We start from the raw sequence: 16,729 nt of genomic DNA on the forward strand, positions 1-16,729 counted from the left end.
GTAATAAATGGGGTTGATACCAGATGTGTAATGTCACCTGGCATCCAGCCCAGCAGTTAGTGATGTCACGGCGTTTTGACAACAAAAAAAAATATTTGAAAAAACACTCCCCAAAACATTCTCTCTTTCACCAATTTATTGAAAAGAAAAAAAAAATGGGGGCCGCAGTAATCCATTTTGGAGGTCCCACAACGATTCTGGACCTTCTAGAATATGGGGGCACGCTCAGGGAATGTGTCCCCCATTTTCTAGGAGTGCAGACCCTCCATTTGAGGAGAGTGGGTGCAAAGAATCTGCACCTACCCTCCCCGGGTCACAGCAGCAGAGGGCTTGCAGCCAGCACAGCTCCACAGCCGTTCTCAGTGAACACAGGAAGCTGAGCTGACAGCGGCTCTGCACATGTGACCAGCGTGCATTGTGAAGGAGGAGGGGGCCGCAGGGGATCAGCACTGCATAAGGTACAGGGGTCACCGGAAGACACCGGGGGAAAATAGGGGGTGAACTGGCAGGACCTGGGGAGCAGTTATAAGAAAAAAAAAGTAAATGCGGCCGGCGCGCTGCTGTGCGTTCGGCCATCTTGGATTTTCGGGAGGGGGTTGAGGGGGCACTTTGGCGACACTGGGGGGACCGGAGGGGACCGGGGAGGAGATTTATCTCCCATCTGGCATGTTTGATCATGCCAGGTGGGAGATAAATCATTTTTTACCGACGCTGTCTTTTACTATAACGTGATCATCGGTATACGGTGTATACCGGTGATCACGTGACTGGGGACCGGAAAAACCGGCCCGAATCATGATCTCCAGGGTCTCAGCTACCCCTGGTAGCTGAAATCCCAGAGATTTTCTGACTCTGGCGGGCGCTATACCCTTTTTTCCGATCGCCGTAAAAAAGCGGCGGATCGGAAGAAGTACCCTTAATTACCAATGTTAAAAGGCGTATCGGCGGTCGTTAAGGGGTTAAACATGTACTGTAACATGAACATAAACAGCAAAAATATGCAAAAAAAAAGCCTCAAAATACAACTTTTTTTTACTGCCAAGAGATCAAATTTTGCTGTCAAATAAAAAGCTGGAAAAACGCACTGTTTGAACATAGCCTTAGGGTTATGGCTTGTTCACTATCATATTTAGAAGAGGCCAGGTGATACAAATTTCACAGCTTTATAAAAACCCAGCCTCCTCTAACTTTGTGCCAAAAAACCGCAGCCATGGATTCTTCTAAGCAGCTGCCTAGCACTCTGAAATGAAAAAGGTTGAGGCCCACAAAGAAGGAGAAGGCTATAAGAAGTTGCCCTTTCTTCAGTTCAAAATGTAATTGAAGAGGACCAACTACCTGGATTTTTCTATAAAAACTAAAGCCAGTGCTATACTGATGCTATCATGCTGAATCTACTGTATACATACCTTTAGTTGTGAGATCGGATGTATACTTTCTGAAATATAGGCAAGTAAAATTTGTGAAATGCACTGTTATTTCATGAGAGGTGCAACGGAATATCTAATGGGGGGGGAGGGGGGGGGCGTTTTTTGCTAGTTATTCCCACCCCTGTCTGCCTGCCCTTCCTCCCGCTCTCTGTTATTACAGGAGGAGGAAGAAGGGAGGAAGGACAGGGGAGGAAATAAATAGCAAAACCTGACCCAATGAAATATCAGCAAATTCTATAACATCATCTGTAAAAATGCTGAAGTTGAAAAGAGGATGGTTTCTATAACTGGATAATGATCCTAAACACACATCAAAATCCAAAATAGATGACCTCAAAAAAGCGCAAGCTGAAGGTTTTACAATGGCCCTCATAGTCTCCTGATCTTAACATCATTGGAAATCTGTGGCTAGACCTCAAAAGAGCAGTGCATGCAAAAGAGCCAGGAATCTCACAGAACTGGAAGACATTTGCCAAGGAAGAATGGAGGAAAATCCCTCATGGAATAACTGGAAGACTCTTGGCTGCTACAAAAAACATTTATAAGCCAACAGGAGTGCTGCTAGGTCCTAACCGTGCCGGGTGCCCAAACTTTTGCATCAGCCCATTTGCCTTTTTTGTTAATTTAAACATGTGAAAGATGAAAAAAACAACACATTTTTTTGCCTAAAATACAAAGGAACTGTGTCATCTTTAACTTTTAGCATTTATTAGCGATCAATTCATCTTCAACTTGCTTAACTGTTCACAATAGCGGTAATGTTGACCAGGCGTGCCCAAACGTTTGCATGCCACTGTATGTCAGAAGCAGTGAAAATGTATATACCATGAATTATATACAGGTCCATAGAGCAGCGATGCCCTTCTCATCAGCCATGAATAGGCATTTCTGCTATCCAGTACCAGTGTGACATATACGGATCTACCAGATGTATTATAGGGTGGCTGATGTATCTGGTATATTATGTGCACAGTATATACTTGTAGGACCTGAAGCCCATCATAAAAGCCTGAAGAATAGGATACAGCCCACACATCTGTTAAATGGGGAGTGTTAAGATACAATGTATCCTTATACTACAGAGCTGCCTCCGGGGTGTGTGTGTGTGTGTGTGTGTGTGTGTGTATAAATACACTGTATATATATATATGTGTATATATATATCTACATATGTGTGTACGTGTATATATGTGTTATATAAACACACTTTTCAGTAGGATGTATGATATAGTATGTATACTTATAAATATGTATGTGTGCATGTATATACTGTAACTGATGTTAGTATGATGTGTGTGTATTATATATATACACACACACACATTACAGAATGATACATTGTGTGTGTGTGTGTATGTGTATATATATATATATATATATATTTTACATACATGCCTTGTGCTATATATATATATATATATATATATATATATATATATATATATATATATATATATATATATATATATATATATATATACACACACACATGGATGTTGGTATGATGTGTGTGTATATATACTATGCATATACATACACAGTCACGCACCATTTCTACAGGTGGACAGTGTAGCTGTAATAAGTAGGGGTAGCCCTGAGGAGCCATTTTCTGCCCCCAGTCCCCTGTGACACCCCCATACCTGGTGCCCGGGGTCTGTACCTTGCCGCCCCGCATCCCTGTGTGTCGCAGCCCTGCCCCCTCCTCCGCAGCTCTGCACAGGATCCTCCGCTCTCTGTACCGGCGCCGCCCGGCACCAACATCCACAGCTCCGGAAACTCCTCACTCCGTCACGTCACTGCGTAAAGTGCCGGGAATAGGAATTCCGGAGTCTACGTAAGTGCTGCTGTGATCGGGATGCCGAGTGCTGCCTAACTGCGCAAGTGGCGTAGCTGCATGGGCGGATAGTGCCACCTGGTGGAGAAAGGGATTAGCGACCTCAGGGCGCGCCCTCCCTGGTTATGGCACAAAAGCTGTATTCATGTAGAAATGATGGCGCTGAGGGGAGAAGCTGCGGCCACAGACTGTGCAGTGTCGGTCCCTCCCTCACATTTTATACCTGTGTACAGACTGGACATTCAGCCAGGTCTTCGCATGACAAACTATGATGTTAATAGAGCATTAAAAGCTCCTTAGTTTTCATGTAAATCCAGTCCAGAAGGATCTTTTGGATCATGTCACAGTATAGAGACCTGTTCACATATACATAATGGCATACACTCGCTCCCAGCCTATTAATATAAAGACGATGTGCGGAGACTTTCCGAAATCTCATCCACCCGCTGCTTGGTAAATCTGTGGCGTGAAATTGGTCGACGCTACAGATTTCAAATCCACTATGCGTCAATCTATGCTGCGGAGAAAAGAATGACACCATTTGTTGTGAATTTTGCTGCAGAACTCTCTGCTCAGACTCAGTCCCGTGTGGACCCTACAGTCACTTTAGGTTGGGTTGTTGTGAATGGATTCGCGGGGCCGGTCCATTAGCCACGTGAGTACTCTATGGTCACCAGACGGGAGCCCGGACGGCCTCTGCGGCTCCTCTTTGGATTAGCCAGCCCGGCGTGATGTCACATCTTTATCACGTCACAACTATGACACCTCTGCAGGCTGGCTAATAAAAGAAGAGCCCCGCATGCCAGGAGCAAAGTAAAACGCGGTTTTCAGGGCTCCATCCAGTGGCCACACATTACGCATGTGGCTGATTGTGAGGGCCAGGACCACGGGTAGGCCCAGGAGGTGGATCCACTGGACTGAGCACCCCACCGGAGGGCAGGGTACCCGGTAGCTGGAGCACTAACGTGGCAGGAACGAGGAGAACCAGGTCACAAGAGTCACGGAGACCCGTAGGACAGTACAGGTATCAGGAAGCAAAGACAGGACCAGGTCACTAGGGTCACAGCGTACTTTAAGGTAGTAATACAGGAATATGTTGGCGCTATAGAAGTAAAACATTTATTATTATCACTGATAATCAGGCGCTCGGATGGGCGCGACTTGTGTATAATGGAATTCAATGGGGAACTCAAGTATTTTTCTGGGAAATCTGCAAAAATGCTCGAGTTTCCCATTTACTTCCATGATACTCGACTCGAGCCTGTCTGAGCGTCCGACTGTTCGTTACGACTACTTAGCACCCAAGTATGGTGGTGCTCATTCATCACTACTCATAATGGGATTTCTGACAACATCGCTTGGTAATTTGGCAATCTGTGGTAATGGCGAAGAAGCCTGATACTCCTATATCTAAATGACATGGATGGTATATGATGTTAACCCTTCGAACAATATATGGTATACAAGGACAGTTATACTTTATGGTACCTTATAAATACACCACGTTCCAAATTGTTAAGCAAATTGGATTTAAGTGTTATAAAGATGTAATTTTTCACAAACTCCTGGATACTATTATGTTTCAGGGCAGTTTGGATCACTGAAATCAATCTCGAACATTTTAAGAATTAGTTTGCCAGGCGAGCCCAATTAAAGTAAAGTACTTAAAGGGGTTTTCACATGAACACAAAGTTCATTTTAATCAACAGATCTTGGAATAATAATAATTTCCACAATTAGATGCGTTTAAAAAACTGTTCCTGTGCTGAGATAATCTTATATATGTGTACCTCCTATATACTGTGTAATGGCCATGTCTGACCGTGCAGGGACATGGTCTGATCGTACCACATCTACTGGGCCGGGGAGTATTCAATAAAATCTATATAAACATTACAGCAAAGGGTCTCAAATAATTCTGTCTTTGAGGTTAAACATTTTTTTAAAAAACAAGCAGGGAAATGTTTTACCTCACAAAAAGAATGAGCTGTGATCCCATACTGTAATGTCTGTATACTCTTTTGGGTTGTCCCTGACTCTGGAGATGTGGTATGATCAGATGGTTATCTTCAAGGTAGTAAGGGATACAATAGGGGCAGCCGCCGTGGAATGGGGGCACCAAGAAAGTTAGGGTGCTTAAAGCCCCATTGCTAGGTAGGGACCAATCAAGGGTGAGTCATATCCCCTAGGGTCCAGCATCTGAATCTATTAGGATTATTTACCATTGATCTGCACAGCCCCTAGATACAATTACCCTTACACTTTCCATCTGGTGTATCTAACACTATATGCACATTGTGTGTTTCTGGTTGTATGAATATTACCTTTATAAATTGATATAGAAATAAAGTATACAATTTTATTAGGAGTTTTTTGTTTGGTTTAATAGATGTGGTATGATCAGATCATGACACTGTACAGTCAGACACAGACATTACACAGTACATAGCAGGTACACATACTGTATATAAGATTATCTCAGCACAGGAACATTTTTTTTTAAACATATCAGATTGTGGAAATTATTATTATTCCAAGAGCTATTGATTAAAATAAACTTTAAATTAACTTTGTTCATGGGAAAACCCCTTTAAGGCTGAGGTCACATGTCCAGTAATCATCCGTTAGAACAGATTCAGCAGCAATCCATTGGCAAAAAGTTCTGCAAAAACAACTTTTCTGCCTGTTTTTAAATAATTGATTTTGCAGGATTGTTGTTTTTTTTTTTCTTTTTTTTTTTTTTTTAAATTGGAGCCTATGGCAAATGGATCCATTAACTGATTGCTATTTAGTCATCTATTTTTCTTTCATTTGTAAAGGATTTTGTTTTTTCATTAACTAACGTTAAAAGAAAAGGATCCAGCTAAAATCAATTATTATATTTAAAAACAGACAAAAAAATGACTGCACAACTTTTTAACCAACAGATCTCCACGGAATCTGTTCTAATGGATGATTGCTGGACATGTGAATTCAGCCTTTGAAGGACCTTCCACATTATTAAGCAGGCAACAGATATTAATCAATATGAGAAAGAAAAAGGATCTACCTGCTTAGGCTCGGTCTGGCCCGCCGGGGTACCGGGGAATCCCCCGGTAGGCCCCTCACACCCCAGTCCGACCCTGTACCTGCTAACGAAAGTGTCACATAGTGCAATGACTTGGATGAGGTATGAAAACATTAGCTAATTCATGAAAACTTAAATAGAACCTGTTTGCTAAATAAAGTACCTGCATGGCCATATTGGCACTGTTACATTGATCGAAATAATACCTGAGGTGAAGAAATCCATTTTGTGTAAGGGGTGTTTGAAGTTTTCTTGTAATCATAGTTCGTACATTGGGACGGGACTGTGGGGAAAGACTGTGGATGGGGTCTTAGGCTCTACCATAGCCCCTCGACCGCCTCCAGTCTCTTTATTGTCTTCCTGGTTTAAAATTTCGCACTGTTGCCATCCTACGCACGGGCGGCGCTTGTACATATTAATCGTCTGGCAATCTTCAATAAAATGGTGGTGAGGCATGTGTACATTTAGATTTTGGTCAGTGACGAACTGAGATCTAAATCAACATGTGTCTCCACCGGTGCCATTAATTGAAGACCGCCAAGAGATCAAACCAGGAAGACGATAACGACACCATAGGCAGCGGGAGGGGCCGTGGCCGAGCCGAAGATCTATCCACAGTCCTGTCCTACAGTTCCGCCCCGATGTACAAAGCTATGACTACACAAAAACTTCAAACACTCATTACACAAAATCTACAATACGGATTTCTTTACCACAGGTATCATATTAATTAGGGCAATCATAGAAGTGAGGATGAGTGATTTATTTTCTAAACTGTTCTCAATAATACATACCTATACATTGTATAAGACATTTCTACATGGGTTGGATGAGGTGATACATCATAAAGATAAGCCGAAGTGATAAAAATGAGGTTTTTGTTACAGATGGAGAGGTAATAAAGGTTATGAATTGAAGAGAAAACATCAGCCAATTATCAGATTGTGTAAACATTACAGCAATCACACCAAGAAATAGCAAAAGTTTCATCCACTGGGTGATCATTGATGCCAGCAAATCATCTTTAGCTACACATTGCCCCATGTAATCAGATGCCAATAAGAATGATCTTCTATAGCAGTAGTTCTATATGCGTAGTATTCTGGTTGGCACAGACCATTAACCCTAGAACGCATACCTGGGGCCTCGCAGGCCTGCTAGGTTACTTGTTTTCTATGGTAGATTTCTATGGTTGCGCGTTCTAGGGTTAAGAGGCACTGATGCAACTGCTGCAGTTGTCTTGTCTAAATAGGCCCTTAGGAGCTTATGGGTCTGGGGCCAGTCTGTTGGGGGTGTGAATTGTGTGTCGCCCTGGACAAGCCAGGGGCCACAGAGCACAACACCAAAGGCTGCTTTACACGGTACGACCGATTGTGCAATTTCACAATCGATCGTACCCGCCCCCGGCCTTTTTGCGTCACGGGCAAATCGCTGCCCGTGTCGCACAAAGTTAGTTACCCCCGTCACACATACTTACCTCTCGTGCGACCTCGCTGTGGGCGGCGAACGTCCACTTCCTGGAGTGGGAGGGACGTTCGGCGTCACAGCGACGTCACACGGCCGCCGGCCAATAGAAGCGGAGGGGCGGAGATGAGCGGGACGTAAACATCCCGCCCACCTCCTTCCTTCCACATAGAGCCGGCGGCGGCCGCGGGAGGCAGGTGAGCTGCTCATCGTTCCCGTGGTGTCACACGGAGCGGCGTGTGCTACCACGGAAACGATGGTCAACTAAATCAAACGATATTATGGAACCTAGCGAGCAGTACCCGACTCACGATTTGTGAGCGATACTGCGTCGCTAGGAGGTGTCACACAGGCCGGCATCGCCAGCGATGCCGGATGTGCGTCACAAAAACCGTGACCCCGACGATCTATCGCACGATAGATTGTCTGGTGTAAAGCACCCTCCACACACCCCACACTCCCTGCAGGCACATCAAGGTCAGACACAAAACCCGTGTTGCCTTCCCCAGGGGCTGATGTCCACACCAGGGGGTGGAGCCAGGCGGTTGGTCTCCACCCACCAAGGAGTTCACAGTCCTGGAGGAAGGAAAAACAGGTAGTTAAGCTAGGGACGTGAAGGAGTGAGGAGTCTAGTTTGGACAGTGAAAGTGGAAGGAGGAAAAGTGAAGTGAGAGGAGAAAAGTGAGAGCTAAGAGCCTGAAGTTGGTCCGGGTGTGTGGCCCGGACGGAGCAGCAAGGTTGGCAGACGGTGGTGACCGTCTGCAGGAGTGGCCTATCGGAGTTTGCCGTAAGGACCGTGGACGGGCGGTGGCCCGGCGGTACCGGACCGGTACACAAGGAGAAGCCAGCACCATTGGCAGGGGCTTTTCGGACCCCGGCAAGGCTAGGAGTCGCCGTGAAGTTGCCGAATCCGTTAGTGAAGGGGACCTCCGGGTTTCCAAACAGTCAAGTCCTGACAGAAAGCAAGCGTCCAACCGTAAAGGGGAGACACCGCCACCGCCAAGGGTAACCGTTTCCCAGGGCCAGCGCCTGCAGGCAAAAGGGGCTCCTCCGGCCCACATCCAGGTCGGGGAGCGGGTTACCGGTGGGAACCCATCGGAATGAACATAGAACATAGGTGCAGGGAGAGACAGTCATCACTAACCTGCAGGGAACAACAACACCGCAGCCGTCCGAGGGACCCGTCCATCCAGCCGCTTGTTTTACCGTGAACTGTGTCATCATCATTGGACTGAGTGAGTACCTCCGTGCCATGCGGCACAGCGCTGCCCCTGCGACCCTGCACCTCACCAGGCCCCGCAACCCGCCTGTCATCCACTCCTACCCCATCACCGGGCCCCGGGACAACCAACCCCCTACCCACGGATGGGAGAAATAACAACAAAGCTGCTCCCTGTCACCGCTCCCGGGATCCCCGTCCAGAGCAGCAGTGGTGTCCACACAATCACCACAGCTGTGGGTGGCGTCACGGACAATGTCCCCAAAACCAACCCACCCCTTTTCACTCATGGGCGAGGAGCGCCGCTCGAGTCCCCAGGATCCGGCCCATCGCTCGAGCCACCGAGCAGCAGCAGCCGCAGAGCAGCGGCAGCCGGACCCGAGCAAGTGGGAGAGCGCAGCGTCCCCTCCTCCGCCCGCGACAAATTGTGTCCGTATAATGGGCCATAAATCCAAGAATCCATGCGCCAAATACTTAAAGGTTCATATGAGCTTGAATCATCAGGTTTATCTCTCCCTCCTTCTAAGAATGACATTTCAGTATTAGGACTTAAATCTTTAAATCCATTTCCAGAGAGAAGTGTTTTTTTGGGAAGCCGGGTACAGATCCATTGGTTTTACTGTTACCGGGAATGTAGTGATAACCTGTATAGGACACGTGTCTACAGAAGCGCTGCAGCAGCTGGGGAAATGGTCCAAGTCATGGTAGGGGTGTAAGGGGAAGCAAGCACCTTTAGAATTTGGTAGCAAAACTGCACTTTTATGGGGGGCTCATTTTGATCCGCACTTTTATGAGTATTACTGATCTAACTGCATTATTAATGAGTAATCACTTTCCTCAGCTGGATATTTTCATTACATATTTAGGAAGTAATTTATGAATTCTCTGTAGCTTTACTTTTCTTTCAGTTTTATATTACAAGCACTTCACTTACTTTACAGAGACCCATGAATGTTTAAGATACAAAATTTACAGCCATATAATATAGAATTATACAGTTTATTGTCTGCTGGTTCACTTATCCAGGTGGAACTATCTCTCCATCATGGCTTCTTCCTAATCACTGTGGTCATTTCGTTATACGACCTTCACAAAATACTACAAGATTGTAGTTGTACTAGTAAATGGGGTATAAAAATTCAGACAATATTCAGAGTGCAAAGCAAAAACTATGGTGCTGCCATGCTTATAAAATATGCAAATGGATAAAACACTATTAGCTTTAGTAATATCCAAAGAGTCATCAAGAAGGCACACAAAAGGGAGAAATTGACAGGGAGGTGATTATTAAGCAGCTGAATGCGAAAATAGGTCTTCAGTTTTCCCACAGTATGGTACATATAATGTATGGGTCATATAGTGGCATGCAAAAGTTTTAGCACCCATGGTCAAAATTACTGTTATTGTGAACAGTTAAGCAAGCTGAAGATGAAATGATCTCCAAAATGCATAAAGTTAAAGTTGATACATTTCCTTTGCATTTTAGACAAAACATTTGTTTTTCATCTTTTACATTTTAAAAATTACAAAAAGGAAAATGGGACGATGCAAAAGTTTGGACACCCTTAAAGCTTTGTGTGCTCAGATAACTTTGATGAAAGTTTCACACCTTAATTGGCTTGTTAGGGTTATAGCTTGTTCACTATCATTGTTAGGAAATGCTAGGTGATGCAAATTTTACAGCTTTATAAAAATCTAGGCTCCTCTAACCCTGTGCCAAAAAGCAGCTATGGGTTTTTCTAAGCCGCTGCCTAGCACTCTGAAAATGAAAATGGCAGAGGACAAATCAGGAGAGGTCTATAGCAGTTAACAGAAACAGTGGAGGTTAAAGGGAACCTGTCACCTAGAATATGCGTTCTGACCTATCAGCAGACACATGTGTGCCCTAATTACACCTTCCTACCCATCCCTTCGTTCATTCCATCCTGCGCGCATTGCAGCAGGCTTCTCTTCCGGGTTCTCCTTGTCACTTTCAGATGCGCACTGCGCGTCTGAAGCCGGCTATTAAACACCCGGAAACGAGGCCTGCTGCAATGCGCGCAGGATAGAATGAACGATGGGGACGTCGCTCCATGGTATCACGCCCACAGGGGCATGATACCACGGAAATATGCAGACGTTCATAGGGCAAGGCACCGCCCCTGTGACCACATTCCCTGCTATTTACATGCGAAATATGAAGGTAATAAAACGTTTTTTATTATTTTCATATTATACAATTTTATAACACAGGGATGGGTAGGAAGGTGTAATTAGGGCACACATGCGTCTGCTGATAGGTCAGAATGCATATTCTAGGTGACTGGTTCCCTTTAAGATAAGGTATGGAAGACCAAGCAAAATTTCTGTGAGAGCTGTTCATAAGATTGCTATAGACGCAAATTAGAACCCCCACTTGACTTCAACATACCTTCAGGAAGGTTTAGCAGACTCTGGAGTTGTGGTACATTATTCTGCTGTTTTGAGGCACTGTACAAATATGGCCTCCATGGAAGAGTCATCAGAAGAAAACCTCTACTGCATCCTCACCATAAAATTCAGCATTAGAAGTATGCAAAAGAACATCTAAACAAGCTTGATGCATTTAGGAAACAAATACTGGGAGATTAAAATAGAACTCTTTAGCCACAATGATCAAAGGTATGTATGGAGAAAAAAGGGCACAGAATTTCAGGAAAAGAACATCTTGCCAACCATTAAGGATGGGGGTGGATCAATTATGCCTTGAGGTTGTTTGGCACAAGGAACATTTCACAGGTAGAGGGAAGAATGGATTCTATGAAATTTCAACAAATTATTTATGCAAACAAAATACCATCTGTAAAAAAAGCTGAAATTGAAAAGAGGATGGCTTCTACAAATCGATTATGAATCTAAACACACATCAAAATCCACAATAGACAACCTCAAAAGGTGCAAGCTGAAGTTTTAACAATGCCCCTTACAGTTCCCTGATCTGAACATTATTGAAAATCTGTGGCTAGACCTCAAAAGAGCAGTGCATGCAAGACGACCCATGAATCTCACAAAACTGGAAGACCTTTCTAAGGAAGAATGGATGAAAATCCCTCAAACAAATATTGAAAGATTCTTGGCTGATTACAAAAAGCATTTACAAGCTGTGATACTTGTCAAAGGGGGTGATACTAGGTTCTAACCGGTAAACACAAAAATTCCAAAAGGCGCATAATCAAAATAAAGCTGTGTGTGAACAATCTCAACACACTAAGGGGTACTTTGCACGCTGCGACATCGCAGGCCGATGCTGCGATGCCGAGCGCGATAGTCCCCGCCCCCGTCACAGCAGCGATATCCTTGTGATAGCTGCCGTAGCGAACATTATCGCTACGGCAGCTTCACATGGACTCACCTGTCCTGCGACCGTCGCTCTGGCCGGCGACCCGTCTCCTTGTTAAGGTGGCGGGTCGTGCGACGTCACTGCGACGTCATACGGCAGGCGGCCAATAGGTGCGGAGGGGCGGAGATGAGCAGGATGTAAACATCCCGTCCACCTCCTTCCTTCCGCATATCCTACGGAAGCCGCAGTGACGCCGGTAGGAGATGTTCCTCGCTCCTGCGGCTTCACACACAGCGATGTGTGCTGCCACAGGAGCGAGGAACAACATCGGACTGTCGCGTCAGCGTAATTATGGATTACGCCGACACTGCACCGATGATACGATTACGTCGCTTTTGCGCTCGTTAATCGTATCATCGAGCCTTTACACACTACGATGTCGCATGCGATGCCGGAAGTGCGTCGTTTTCAATTTGACCCCACCGACATCACACCTGCGATGTCGTAGTGTGCAAAGCCCATCTAAGGCTACTTTCACACTTGCGTTGAACGGTATCCGTTGCATTGCGTTGTGTGATGGATGCAACGGATGTGTTGCATATAGTGGCACAACGGATGCAACGGATGCTGCAAAACAACGCAATCCGTTTTGAGTTTTTTACAGTTTTACCGTCGGCAGACTATTGTGAACGATCAGCTGATCGCTCACAGTAGTCGGCCGCCGGGTGATCAGCCGATCACTCACAGTAGTCGGCCGCTGGGTGATCAGCTGATCACTCACAGTAGATGGCCACCGGGTGATCAGCTGATCACTCACAGTAGCCGGCCGCTGGGTGATCAGCCGATCACTCACAGTAGTCGGCCGCTGGGTGATCAGCTGATCACTCACAGTAGATGGCCACCGGGTGATCAGCTGATCACTCACAGTAGCCGGCCGCCGGGTGATCAGCTGATCACTCCCAGTAGCCGGCCGCCGGGTGATCAGCTGATCACTCCCAGTAGCCGGCCGCCGGGTGATCAGCCGATCACTCACAGTAGTCGGCCGCCGGGTGATCAGCTGATCACTCACAGTAGTCGGCCACCGGGTGATCAGCTGATCACTCCCAGTAGCCGGCCGCCGGGTGATCAGCTGATCGTTCTCATTAGCCGGCTGCCGGGTGATCAGCCGGTCACTCACAGTAGTCGGCCGCTGGGTGATCAGCTGATCACTCCCAGTAGCCGACTGCCGGGTGATCAGCTGATCACTCACAGTAGCCGGCCGCCGGGTGATCAGCTGATTATTCGGTCGCCGACAATGTGTGCGGGGGGCGAGAGCGGGTGGCGGAGTGCGAAGTGGGTGGAGCTGAGCGGGGCCATGGCTGAGGACGTCAGTGCCGCGGGGACTGCATCGCTGGGGGACAGGTGAGTGAGTGTGAGAGTGTGTGTGTGCGCGCGATTGTGTGTGTGTGTGTATACATACGGAGTGCGGGAGGGGGTGGAGCCGAGCGGGGAAGTGTCGGGCTCCCGGCACACGTAACCAGGGTTCCTTGGTTACCCGATGTGTTCCCTGGTTACGGGTGGAGGGAGCCAGAGAGAGCATGCGCAGTGAAATCCAAAGGATTCCGCTGCTCAAAAAAAGTTACATGCTGCGTTCCTTCCGCGCGACGCAGCGTCAAAATAACGACGCTGCGTCGTCTGACGGATGCAACGCTGACACTTGCGTTACAGTGCGTCATCCATACAAGTCTATGGAGAATAACGCAGTGCGTTAACGGACTGCGCTATTCTCCATAGTGACGGACTCCGCTGAATGCAAGTGTGAAAGTACCCTAACAGCTACATATAAGACCACTCTATGAAACTTATAAACCAGGAGGACAAAGAGTTACAAGGTCAAAACCTGGTGTGTATTTGAGTGTGTAAGTAGTGAAACTGGGACTGACCTCCTCAGGAACTGGGTTTAGCATTACACCCAAATTTGGGTGCAATACTCTGTGGCGACTGAAGTCTCAGGGGCACCACACACAAAACTGCATGTTTCGACAGGAAAAAAATGCATATTTTGTATTGCGTTTTAAGCGGGTTTTTCTTGTAATTTTTCCTGATTTTTTACTTTACGGTGATCGCAGAGGTTCCTGCGCTGTACCTCCATGATTGCTGCCGGTTCAGCGTCTGATGTTACAGCCGTGACCAGACTCTTACTGCCCGGAGCGGTCCCCACGCTACTCCCAGCAGTTGAAAGGGTATGTGCCCATGATCAGGACTCACTGCGTCCTGGATGCAGTGTGTCCTGACCTGCGGGGCCACGAGTCTCCTCCACAAGAGAACGCAGGAGACCGCAACTGCTCGTACCCACGATCAGGGTTCAGTACGCTGCGATCTCTTGCTTGTGTTCTCCCTACGGAGAACGCATGTGATTCCGCAGCAAACAATTGACATGCTGCGGTCTGGAAAGACGCACAGCAGGTCAGTGTTTGCTGCATAAAAAACAAGCGCAATGGGCACGGAATTTCTGGAAATCCCATCCACTATGCTTTTACTGTACAACGCAGCATTTTGGATACAGTGAAATCACACTACATCCAAAACGCTGCAAACACTGATCGAGGGCATGCAGCCTTAATACTGTAATCAATCGTGATCGCAGCATTCAGGAGGCAGGGAGAGGGATTGCTTACCTGGTGACTGGGTTCCTGTAATGCTATCACAGTGACTCGATTGCTACCATGGCACCCCTGGGTAATCACCATGACGACCCCGGGTTACTAAGCTGTGGATTGCCTCACAGACCATGCCTGATGCATGGTGTGTGAAGCGAAGTGTCAGTGCTGTGAGTGAAGCACTGACAAATAATCCACAGCAGAGATCGAGCTCGAGCACTATAGTGATTTTATGAGACGCAGAAAAAAATGTATGCTGCAGAGTTTTTCTGCACCAAAATCTGCAAGGAAAAAATCTGCTTCATGTGCACAGCAAGTGGATTCTCATAGACTTTACTAGGATACATTTTACCTTGCAGTATTAATGAAAATCTGCAAGAAAAAACGCATATAAAAATGCAGCAAAAACGCAGCGTGGGCACACAGCCTTAAGGGTAGAACTGCAACATTATAAGACCGAGGTTTTGCACAATAACTACTGCACATCCAAATAGTCCTTTAATTACAATATACAATAATGCTTATCTAGTCATAGTGACATTTCATTAAATTCAGTGCACAGCATATTAAATAGGGATTAAAGTCATAAAGTTTGTTAGTACCTTGCAGGTTTATGATGTTCACAAATGTTGTAATCACAGCTGATATTAAACTGTTGGCCCAAGATTGTAATTTTTCTGATGTAGGAAACTAATAACTATAATGTCTTTAAATACAATCTAATCATTATCAGCCGTAGGAAAACTCTATTGTGGAGGGCTGCAACTGTTGGCCTGAGGGTGCGTAGAAAGGTACTTCTGGCACAGCTCCTTTAGCTAATATTTAGTCATAGAGGCCTGGCAGATGTTGGCTTGGGGGCGACACAGGAGTGTGTCTATAATACTGTAAGCCTGCTCTATAGGTATACAGAAGTTTTAGTCTCATATTTATGGTACAGCTCATTTATTATGACTGTGTCTTTATCATACAAATGTAGATCTTTTTCTTCAGTGAGAGGGCAATATTTCTTTGTACCAGGCCGTCGTACAATTAATAATGGCCTAGGTGGGCATGAAAACTTCTGACAGCTATCCTCTGCTGTTCTAGCTCCATAAACCTGCTGTATTACTAGAAAACAATATACTTAGGAAAGATCATTAATATCAGACTGGTGGGGTCCAGCACCTACTCTGATTAGCTATTAGCAGCTTCCACACTGGAGTGGTATAAGCAGTGTATGGAGCAGAACACAGAATCTTCATCACTCTGTGTTGTGACCATTCATGGATACTGCAGATCAACCCTTATTCACTGGAATAAGAGCCAATTCGCAGTACCCAGCATTGTGCATTAAACAGTATGATGGAATCTTGCTGTTACTCTCCGTATATTTTTTTTATATCCGTCCACTGTGGAAGCTTGTGTGACGCCCCTGGACTAGTCAGGTCATTACAGTGTACTGCACGCTCTTTATCTCTAGTGCAGGACTCAACCCCCCATGGTTCTGGGTTCCCAACCTATAGTACTGCCTCCATGAGCCTCCAAAATCCCAATCACACCTTACACCACACCCTATCAGACACACCAGTGGGCTGCTGAGGTGGAATAGGGCCGCCCACCTAGGGGTCAGGCAGACTAGTGGGAGGTGACAGAGCAGTCGGTTCCAGGGGAGCAAAGGGAGAGGAAGTAAGGGAGATTGTAGTGTTAGCCCTCGAGAAGTGAAGAGCTGAGGAGTGTGTGGCTCCTGGGGAGTAAAATTGGGTTGCAGACAGTGGCTGGACCCAGAGGACTCAGAGACCTGG

At 46.1% G+C, this 16,729-nt stretch overlaps 1 protein-coding gene across 3 annotated transcripts in view; it reads right to left on the minus strand.

Moving 5' to 3' along the window:
- SCHIP1 (schwannomin interacting protein 1) overlaps positions 1 to 16,729 on the minus strand; it is a 709,310-nt gene that overhangs the window by 139,318 nt on the left and 553,263 nt on the right. Inside the window, exon 1 of one of the 3 annotated variants that reach the window (XM_075340676.1) lies at positions 3,068 to 3,199. The exons of the other annotated variants lie outside the window; for them this stretch is intronic. The gene's annotated coding sequence lies outside the window, so the exon portion shown is untranslated. Of the gene's footprint in view, positions 1 to 3,067; positions 3,200 to 16,729 lie in introns of those variants that run through there. 3 annotated transcript variants of the gene reach the window in all.

This window comes from Anomaloglossus baeobatrachus, chromosome 3 (assembly GCF_048569485.1).
Source record: "Anomaloglossus baeobatrachus isolate aAnoBae1 chromosome 3, aAnoBae1.hap1, whole genome shotgun sequence".
Lineage (NCBI taxonomy): Eukaryota > Metazoa > Chordata > Amphibia > Anura > Aromobatidae > Anomaloglossus > Anomaloglossus baeobatrachus.